This window comes from Eriocheir sinensis, chromosome 19, assembly GCF_024679095.1.
Source record: "Eriocheir sinensis breed Jianghai 21 chromosome 19, ASM2467909v1, whole genome shotgun sequence".
NCBI lineage: Eukaryota > Metazoa > Arthropoda > Malacostraca > Decapoda > Varunidae > Eriocheir > Eriocheir sinensis.
Window position 1 is genome coordinate 19,206,646 of NC_066527.1, and position 11,376 is coordinate 19,218,021.

The 11,376-nt window shown below is 45.3% G+C and overlaps 1 long non-coding RNA gene across 2 annotated transcripts in view; it reads right to left on the reverse strand.

Annotated features, from left to right (window-relative positions):
• Positions 1–642: 642 nt before the first annotated feature.
• The window catches only part of LOC127000851 (uncharacterized), a 10,949-nt gene continuing 215 nt past the window's right edge, over positions 643–11,376 (reverse strand). The window contains exons 1-4 of one of the 2 annotated variants that reach the window (XR_007754557.1): positions 10,106–11,376; positions 6,921–9,126; positions 1,115–1,193; positions 643–895 (exon numbers count right to left, since the gene is read on the reverse strand). The exon at positions 10,106–11,376 is cut by the window's right edge and continues 215 nt beyond it. This is a non-coding gene — a long non-coding RNA (uncharacterized LOC127000851). Of the gene's footprint in view, positions 896–1,114; positions 1,194–6,920; positions 9,852–10,105 lie in introns of those variants that run through there. The other variant, XR_007754556.1, reaches the window with a different exon arrangement.

Here is an 11,376-nt window from a genome sequence, read left to right on the forward strand (position 1 = left end):
CAACACACAGCAAAAGGTCAAACACACGGCAGGCCTGCCATCACACACACAAACACACACAGCACACACTAAACCAAATACCGTGGATATACCGTAGTGACGTGATGTGATGTCCTCGCTGCCTCGCGCCTCCGGACTGCCACACACACACACGCTAGCTATTGGGTATAAACACACGGGAAAAAGGCATACAAAAAAAAGACATCCTAAATAAAATAACACACACAAGCACTCAGCGGGGGTTTGGGGAGGCAGACGGAGGAGGGCCAGTTAGCATGGGAAAGGGGAATCGCCCTGCCCAGGAAATGGATATGGTCTTGGCACCCCCCCCCTGGCGTGAAGGTGTACCCAACACACCAGGCGGTAAGGCTCGACACAACCCAAATCCCAGGAGGCTCATCCCCCAACCCACTTCCAGCCCACCAACCATTCTACCCCACCCTCCCTTACCCACTAAGTACCCACAGACATACACCAAAAAAAAGACTCCACTCCCATCAGACTCCTTGGAAGAAGGCAGCCTGATCCACCTAATAAAAAAGCCAGGCTCAACCTTACGGAAGAGTCTGGCAAAACGTCGGCGGAGACAACGCGAAAGAACACGCATGGCCAAGCAGAGCCCGACCGCCTGGCCCCGGAAGAGAGGCCAGAGTAGCTAGAGCCGGCTTCCTCCTACGGAGAAAACCGACAAAAAAAACTTCAGACATCTCGGAGGGAGACCGTCTGAAGGTGGAAGACTCAAACGCAGAACGGAATCACACCCGTTCTGTGAAAGAGCCAACCGTTGTTACACCTAACACCCTAACACCCTAAGCTCCCTACACCAGCTAAAAAGACACCCTACACCCTGACGTGCTGCTCCCGCGCTGCGCCGATGCTCTCCACTTACGCGCCTCTGAAAGAACAAGACCGACTTAGACACAACCCAGGAGACAGTGACGGAGAATTAGACACAAGATGAAAATTATACAAGAGCAACAGTATTTAATGATCTCGTTATTTGACCGACTATCATTTCATTACTATTATTGGTACTGTTATATTCATTACTATTATTGGTATTATTATATTCATTACTATTATTGGTATTATCAAAATCATTATCATTGTTTACCTGGACGCCAGAGGATACAGGCAAGGGACGACACACGCAGCCGCCTCCATCAACGTGTCTCTCCAGCCGGGGCAACACGCTGGAAGTACAGGGAGACTCAGACATGCGGAGAGGCAGCGGCGGAGACATCCAGACATCTTGGCTCAGACACAGGTGGCTGCTCCATTAACCCGGTAGCAGCGACGGGCCAAGTTTGTGGCTTTACCGTGTAGCAGCAATGGGTCAAGTTTGTGGCTTTACCGTGTAGCAGCAATGGGTCAAGTTTGTGGCTTTACCGTGTAGCAGCGATGGGTCAAGTTTGTGGCTTTACCGTATAGCAGCGATGGGCCAAGTTTGTGCCATGATATTTAAACCCCCCAAAAATAGGCTGGTTAGGCTATACAAGGCCATGGCTTTATCTAACCTCTTCTTGAATGTATCTATGGTATTGGCACCCACAACATGGCCCCCAAGCCTGTTCCACTCATCCACCACTCTGTTAGTAAACCAATTCTTGCCTATGTCTTTGTTGAATCTGAATTTGTCTAACTTAAAACCATTGCCACACGTCCTACCTGGCTCTTTTACTATCAAAATCTTATTGACATCCTCTTTATTAAATCCCTTCATCCATTTATAGACTTCGATCAAGTCTCCTCGCACCCTTCACCTTTCTAGAGAGTGTAGATTTAACTGCTTCAGCCTGTCTTCATAAGGCGAGTTTCTCACCCCCTGAATCATCTTTGTCATCCTCCTCTGTACAGATTCTAACACCTTGATATCCATTCTATAGTAGGGGGACCAGAACTGAACTGCATAATCGAGATGAGGTCTAATTAGTGCTAAGTAAAGTTTGAGGATGACTTCAGCGCTCCTATTGCTCACGCTCCTTGAGATGAAACCTAGTACTCTGTTTGCCCGATTTTTAGCCTGAATGCATTGAGCCCTAGGACGGAGGTCAGCGCTCACTAGGACTCCTAAGTCTCTCTCACGCCCAGACCTGCTTAGAGGAGTGCCATTTAAGGAGTAATTGTGTGAGGGGTTGTTCCTACCTACACTCAGAATGCTACACTTCCCGACATTGAATTCCATCTGCCACTTCCCCGCCCAATCATATAGCCTGTCAAGCTCATCCTGGAGAACGCTAGCGTCCCGGTCTGATTGGATTACTCTACCGACCTTGGTGTCATCTGCGAACTTGTTGACATCACTACTAATTCCTGTGTCCAAGTCATTGATGTAAATAATAAAAAGCAGAGGACCCAGCACCGACCCCTGAGGGACTCCACTCGTAACACTGCCCCATTCAGATTTCCTACCATTGATTCGAACTCTCTGCTTCCTACCACTGAGCCACGCCCTGATCCAGTTCAAAACTTTACCAGCTACGCCGTGAGCCTGTAATTTTAGTAATAGCCGGTGATGGGGAACTTTGTCGAACGCTTTACTGAAATCTAGATACAATATGTCATAGTTTTCATCTCGGTCAACCGCCTCGATTACTTTAGTGTAGAAGGGCAACAGGTTAGTACGGTAAGACCTATCCTTTGTGAACCCATGTTGTGAATCATGAATTAAATTATGCTTTTCTAGATGGTCCAGAATGCTCCCGGCTATAATTTGTGGCTTTACCGTGTAGCAGCGACGGGCCAAATTTGTGGCTTTACTGTGAAGCAGCGACGGGCCAAATTTGTGGCTTTACCGTGTAGCAGCGACGGGCCAAATTTGTGGCTTTACCGTGTAGCAGCGACAGGCCAAATTTGTGCCATGATTTAAACTCCCCAAAATAGATGATACATAATCTGATCCAAAATGCTTTGTTATATATTATGAAATGGTTTGTGTGAAGGTGATTTTTCTCATTTTTCTCGCTTGGAGGGACCATTAAGAAACATGACCCCTGCTGCTACCACCACCACCGGGTTAAGGTCAACAAAATTGTAATGCCAAAATTTAATTAAGTACGGGAAAGGTAGAAATTAGGGAGGATAAGTAGTTTTAAGTATTTTTAAGAATATATAAATTCCATCTCTATCTCTCACGTACTTAACTGAATTTTTCTTAACTAAAAATGGTCAAATCATCACTTATCTCCTCTATTATGCATATATAATCATTTTTGCAATTACTAACATTATATACTCATTTAAATAAATTTTCACACGTATACAAATAATATTGTTACATATACCCTGTACTGTCCAAACCCCTTATGCAAGAGTTAACCAGCATCTCCACTCTTTCATCCCTATACTGTCCAAACCCATTATGCAAGAGTTAACCAGCATCTCCACTCTTTCATCCCTATACTGTCCAAACCCATTATGCAAGAGTTAACCAGCATCTTCATTCTTTCATCCCTGTACTGTCCAAACCCATTATGTAAGAGTTAACCAGCATCTCCACTCTTTCATCCCTGTGCTGTCCAAACCCATTATGCAAGAGTTAACCAGCATCTTCACTCTTTCATCCCTGTGCTGTCCAAACCCATTATGCAAGAGTCAACCAGCATCTCCACTCTTTCATCCCTATACTGTCCAAACCCATTATGCAAGAGTTAACCAACATCTTCATTCTTTCATCCCTGTACTGTCCAAACCCATTATGCAAGAGTCAACCAGCATCTCCACTCTTTCATCCCTATACTGTCCAAACCCATTATGCAAGAGTCAACCAGCATCTCCACTCTTTCATCCCTGTACTGTCCAAACCCATTATGCAAGAGTTATCCAGCTTCTTCACTCTTTCATCCCTATACTGTCCAAACCCATTATGCAAGAGTTAACCAGCATCTTCATTCTTTCATCCCTGTGCTGTCCAAACCCATTATGCAAGAGTCAACCAGCATCTCCACTCTTTCATCCCTATACTGTCCAAACCCCTTATGCAAGAGTTAACCAACATCTTCATTCTTTCATCCCTATACTGTCCAAACCCCTTATGCAAGAGTTAACCAGCATCCCCATTCTTACATCCCTATACTGTCCAAACCCATTATGCAAGAGTTAACCAACATCTTCATTCTTTCATCCCTTACACTGGTAAACTCTGGGGCACCCTTCCTGTGTCTATATCTCCTCCTGCCTTTGACTTGAATTCTCTCACGAGGAATGACGTATCGAGACGCCTCTCCTCCCGAAACTGACCTCTCTTTCAGCCGCTCATAACTTTTGCCTCTGAAGGAGCAGCGACTAACCCAAGAACATCGGCAGACCCTTTTCTGGGCTTTCACAAGTCATGGCTGTGGTACGGTGGAGCCTAAAAAGGGATCGCCATAAAACACCTAATTGGAGGTAATTCTAGGCGATGGTGGCATAGCGCAACCCACCATGCATGCCCTGGGTCATTGTGGTGGGTGAGTGATCTTGAGGTGGGCTTTTTGTCATGGGTGGTGCTGTAAGGTCATGGCAGACTGAATTAGCTATCCACACAGTAACCACTTGTCAAATTCTCTGCATTTGACAAGTGACTCTCGGCTAGATGCCACAAGACTGTTTATTTTGTGACAAACACCACACAAACAGAATGGAGTTTGAGCAGAAGGAAATATTCTTAATGGCTTTGTGGTTATGAGAGGAGCAACCACTATAAACACTCGCCTGCGCCAGAACGGGCTGGGCCGACCATCAGGCAACGATGTAAAAAAAAAAAAAAATAAATAAATAATAAATAAATAAATAAATAAAAAAAGGTACTCTGATGTACGTTCCATGCTCTTTTCTGTGTCTCCAAATGCTGGGTAATGTTGACGTTTCTCGGCCACTTCTCGGCTTTCCCGTTGCCGACGCCCATGGGTTAAGGCCTTCCCGGCAGAGGATCTATATAGTGACGTTTGGAAATTGGGACTTTTTGTTGGCGGGTCAGTGTATAGACGTTTGCTCTCACTTGCCCACATTAGATAGCAGCATGGCGCCACTATAAACACTCGCCTGCGCCAGAACGGGCTGGGCCGACCATCAGGCCCCACCGGGAAGATGCCTGCTGGCGCAATAGGCAGCAACGTAAAAAAAAAAAAAATAAATAAATAAATAAATAAATAAAATAGAAGATTCCTTACTACTGACAAAATTAACAAAATAAATCGCCATTGGGCATCTCAACCCCCGGACACTTGCCGACATTGCCTCTGAAGGACAGTCACCCTTGTGCCTTGTTGGATATGCAACGCACATCAGCTAACACCGGGAACTTTTGCATTTTTTCCTAGTTTCTTTTATTATCATAGTCTATCATGTCAGGGAGAAAGAGACCTCTTGAGCCGGAGGAAATGACTCCTTTGGTAGCCGAGGATATAGATGATGATTTTTTGGATGATTTTGATGATCCTGACTCTGTACCATCAGTGGTTACACTCTAAACCTTCATTTGAATGTATCAATATACATATAACCAGTCTAACTTAACCCTTTCATTGCTAAACGCTTGCAGCGGGCGTTAGGCGTGTTTGCTGGTGTTGCTAAACACTCACTGCGACCTCCAGCCGCACTCAAATCTCCCGTGTATGAGTGTGTTCCATCACTAATTCTCACAACACAGGATTGCCAATTGAGTGTGTTTTCTACTAAACTTGGTGGAAAATCATGTCAGCCCAGCGCGGCAAATCTACGGACGAGCAACTGGTGGATGTTAATTGTTGTCCAATATAGCGACATTTTTACATAGCTTCACCTGACGGATTCTTTGACCAAATAGTTGTACATTTTTCAGCTGTCAATACTGCCCTGCCAGCACCCCGTCATCAAGGGATCTACAGTAGTTGTCTTACGGCTGACCGTCGCGCACGTAGAAATGTACGTCTTCACAGGCAACACCCCCTGAACGTGCCTGTACATTCGCAGGAGAGGCTTACATTACTGAATCTTATAGATCTTGACCTCCTCTTTCCAATGGTGGTTTTGTTTTGTAACGGTGATGAATAGTTTGCGAGATACAGCGGTTAAGAGAGATTCCCTTCCCCTGCTGGGGTGTCTGAGCGCGCCTGAGGGGATAGTCTCGTTGCGAGCGCTTAGCAACAAAATGGTTAAATAACATCTATATACAGATGTAAATGTTTGTTCAGTTTTGCGGCAGAGTCGATATAGAAACGTCACTCTGGAATGCCCACTTGCGGGGAATCTATATACACATATGGATGTTTAATGATGAGATTTTCTATTCTCTTTTTTCTATTACTCTCTCGGTCCCACACGTCCTCTGCGTGTATCGAAACACACGGGAAATTAATCACAACAGGGAGAGGGTATTCCCCGGCTGCCTGGGATTGAACCCGTGACCAGCGTGACGGGAGAGCCACTCCTTACCGAGTCGGCCAAAGAGGTACCCCACTGGCTAAGTGGGTTATGGGAGGCTCGTTCATCAGGCCGCACTACAGATGAACATCAACAGCGTCTATACAGAGACTATTTTTTGGGGGGGTTGTACAAACATCTCCCCTGCCGCCAGGAAGGGGTTAATGGGCTTTTTCTAAACCTATTTTTTGGGGGGTAGAACATACGTCTCCCCTGCCGCCGGGAAGGGGTTAACAGGCTTTTTCTAAACCTATTTTTTGGGGGGTAGAACATACGTCTCCCCTGCCGCCGGGAAGGGGTTAACAGGCTTTTTCTAAACCTATTTTTTGGGGGGTAGAACATAAGTCTCCCCTGCCGCCGGGAAGGGGTTAACAGGCTTTTTATAAACCTTTTTTTTGGGGGTAGAACATACGTCTCCCCTGCCGCCGGGAAGGGGTTAACAGCATTTTTCTAAACCTATTTTCTTGTTGCCCTTGAGCGGTTTCTTTAGCTGTAAAAAACAATATCCATTATCCACACAACTATATCAAAATGCTTACCGGTCTCCCCAGCTGAAGAGGTCACGGACAGAGGAGGTCACGTGCGCCCCCCCCAGCCCATGTCCCCCGGCGCCCATCTCCCGGAACACAGCAACACACAAACAAACGCTAGCTATGGGTATAAAAAAAGATTACGTGCAAAAAGTTCACACACAAAAAAATACATCCTAACAAAATAATAGCGCGAAGGCATAACGCCCAGCGCGCGCACACACACAATCATACGACAGGCCTGCCATTCACACACAGACGCACACACAAGAGAACCCACTTAACCAAACCGTTGGTGTCGTCGCGATGAGTCCTCTGCATGGTCCGTCCGCGGCATCCTGCAAAAACAGAGAGGCATATTAGAAAAGGGAACATTAAGGGCCATTTCCACAGTCCATCATGGTCTTTGTAACACTCCCGAACCAAGCTATAGAATCCCATACTGTTCAAAATGGCGCGGTCTTTGATGACACACTAAATACAATGAGCTTTTCCTGTATTGTGTCGTCAAATTTGTGGACTTGAATATAAACAGGATCTCAGCTTACTCATCTCCCTTCTCTTCCCTTTCCTTCATATCATAAACACAGCTTTTCCTGTATAGTCTTGTCAAATTTGTGAACTTGAATATAAACAGGATCTCAGCTCATTCGTCTCCCAATCTCATCTCCCTTCTCTTCCCTTTCCTTCGTATCATGACAATATAAGACCTTTCCTGTATAGTCTCGTCAAATTTGTGAACTTGAATATAAACTCCAGACACCGTACAAGGAAATTTCGAAGGCTCTGGTATTGGTTTCGGAGCTTACTAACCCATCATGAGGAACTGTGAAACTGGGCCTTAGACACGGATGCAGAATTATAGCCATGCAAAAGGCAAATTACTTATATATAGTACATGAAACTGGCCATCACGGGGAGTTAACTCATGGCAAAATATAGTACTAACCCCGGAAGTTAAGTGAGACTGAAAATTTAAAGAAGCATTATGTGAGAGAGCACCATGCAGGGCTTAGTAACAAGGATTTCGGTTAATTTACATTCATCAAGATGATTGAGATATCGGCAAGACTTGAAGCTGCCGATATCTTTACATGGAAGAGGCGCCTGGCTGGGACTGACAATTATACAGTGACAAAACAAACTAGGACTGACAATTATACAGTGACAAAACTAACTAGTGACCAGAGCCGGGCACCACAAACACACTAGAAGGAACCTCAAGCAAAAAGATAACTTAGACATTAATTAAAAGGAAGGAAGGGATGAAGATAAACAGACAGAGGAAGAGGAGGAGGAGGAGAAGTGAAAGGAGAAAAAGGAGAAGGAGATGAAGGAAGAATAGAAGAGGAAAGAGGAGGAAAGTTGGGGAAAAGGAATAGAAAAGGGGAGGAAAAGTTAAAAAAGAATAAAGGAGAAAGGAGAATAGAAGGAACTGTATTATGAGGAGGAGGAGGAGGAGGAGGAGAGAGAATGGACGATAGGAAATGAGATGCAAGATTTGACCACCAGAAAGAACATCAAGCAAAAGATAGCTTAGACATTAAATGAAAGGACGGAATAAAGATGGACAGAGGAGGAGGAGGAGGAGGAGGAGAGAGAATGGATGAGAGAGAAAACTGAAGAAAACGAAGAATCAGAGAAAATGGGTCAAAGAGAAAACAAGGAAATGAAAAGTGAAGGAAGGAAACATTCAATCATTAAATTAAAGGTGTTAGAACTATTGCTTGAAGGGAAAGGGATGAGTTAAATTGTAAGTGTTGCTGTAATATAAATAACTTGATATATTACACTGAGGTGGTGCCCCGCTCTACCAAAGATAATCTATCCTCACTAACACACTGAACCAAGTACAGTATCATTGCTGCTATTATAGTGACTCCTCATGTCCTTTATACAGCATTTCTTGACCTAAATTAACCTATCTAGCTTTGTTGTCTCCCCCTCCTGGCCCGGCATCCCAGTCTCCAGCTTTGAGATTGTTATCAGTGCGGTCGCCCAGTGTGTCAGGCCTCCACTCCTGGGTGTGGGGGGAGGCAGGACACAGGCGCTCCCCCACGAGTCAGGTCTTCGTCACGGCAGCTCCTGGGTGTGGGGGGAGGCAGGACACAGGCGCTCCCCCACGGGTCAGGCCTTCATCACGGCAGCTCCTGGGTGTGGGGGGAGGCAGGACACAGGCGCTCCCCCACGAGTCAGGCCTTCATCACGACAGCTCCTGGGTGTGGGGGGAGGCAACACACAGGAGATATAGGAGGCATTCCATATGACACGAGAATCTGTTACCTACACCTTGCCTCTCTCTCTCTCTCTCTCTCGTCCTATGAAGAAAGGCTTTCCACCCTTAACATGTTCTCTTGAGAAACGTCGCCTCTGAGGAAAACTGATCGAATGTTTTAAAATACTTAACGGTTCCACGAATGTAGACAGAACAAAACTGCTTATGATCGATGACACTTTGCAAGCGAGGAACAATGGCATAAAACTCAAATGTAGACAAGTAAATTCAGACTGCACCAAATTTTTTTCACCAACGTTGTAGTGCGAGAATGGAATAAGCTCCGACCATCAGTGGTCCAGTGTAACATGCCTAACTCCTTTAAAAACAAGCTCGACCGTCACTTCCTTGAACTTAATTAATATTAACTAGAGTAGAAAAGCAACGTTTTGGAGCCATCTGATTAATGTAGAATCACTTATGATTCACTTAGTGACCACCTAGTCTGGACCATGGGGTCTGATTTTCCATGTAATTCTATGTAATTCTCTCTCTCTCTCTCTCTGTATCGGTATCATGACTTATACCGGGAAGAGGCGGGCCGGTATTATTTAAGAAAACCGGTATTTTTGCCAATACCGCACATTCCTAGTCACCATGGACAACCACCACTCCCTTCACCACAACCACCACTCGTCACCACAACCACCACTCGTCACCACAACCACCACAACCACCACGTACTCTCGTCACCACAACCACCACTCGTCACCACAACCACCACGTACTCCCGTCACCACAACCACCACTCGTCACCACAACCACCACGTACTCCCGTCACCACAACCACCACGTACTCCCGTCACCACAACCACCACTCTCGTCACCACAACCACACATCCCTATAGCCACCACAACCACCACTCCGCTCACCACAACCACATCAATAACATATATACGTATAAATTTCAATGTATACTTATGAGCTCCGAGGTCCTAATGTTGACCTCGAAGTGCTGCCGGAGGTCGCTGAAGTCTCACAAGCCCCTTCCTTTGATATATGACACGCTGGTACCGTTGAGGTGGAGGCGAGGACACTTGTGATAACGTGGGCGGGTAGGGGAGAGCCGGTATGATTCGGACACTTTTTAGAAAAATATTTTTAGAAAAAGAAGTTTAAAAAGTAGTGTAATTTTGTTGACCTCAAAATGTTCCTCCATCATTTGGCTCTGTAGGCCGCTAATATGACACTCGTAGCTATTTCCAGTTTTCAGATGTAGGTGATGAAAGACTAAGTTTCTAAATCGCCCCCAGCCGTGGTGATGGTTCGGCCAGGGAGGTGGGATGGTACGGACACTCATAATACTCGCCATAATATTAATATAACTTAAGTTTGATTGGCTAATAAACAAAATTATATCTTCTACAAAACATTTGTTAGAGGACTAAAGTATCCTCTCAATATTTAGAGGGGAAAAAATAAAAGGAGAACTACAAGAAATCTCAAAAATTTTGGTATTATGGCTTCCTTCTCTTCTCACAAGCATATCTGAATATTAATCAACCAAACTAACCTTTTTATAAACGTTGCAACACCTATAATGTTTAAATTGATATAAATTTAATAAAAATCATGAAAAAATCAACCGTCCGAATCATCACGACTCAATAAAAAGCAAATGTGTGGTCACACACTTTTCCAGCACGAGAGCTTCACAGGTGATCGTGTTATGCGGCAACACCTTCGCCGGGCATCGCTGCGTCACCGAAATAATTTACATGTCGCTAATTGGCACGTTTTTGAAGTGAGAGCTTACGATACACTGAAAATATTACATAAGAGATGCAAAAAAACATAAAATCGGAGTTGCATCGAAAACAACAGCTCTGAGGGCGTGGTTGTCCCTTTGTGGGTCAAGGCAATAAAGTTTTGCACATTCAGACAAAATCTCGCGGCACTGACTCCCATACACTTTACAATAAGTGCGATGGCCGAATCATCACCGCTCTCCTCTACGGTTTTTGTTAAGGACGGGACTTGTAGGTGAGGGCGGGATTCGAACCGAGTCCAAGATTTACGTGGGCGGGTACGGGGCTTGCTAAGGACGGGGTTTGTAGGTGAGGGCGGGATTCGAACCGAGTCCAAGATTTACGTGGGCGGGTACGGGGCTTGCTAAGGACGGGGTTTGTAGGTGAGGGCGGGATTCGAACCGAGTCCAAGATTTACGTGGGCGGGTACGGGGCTTGCTA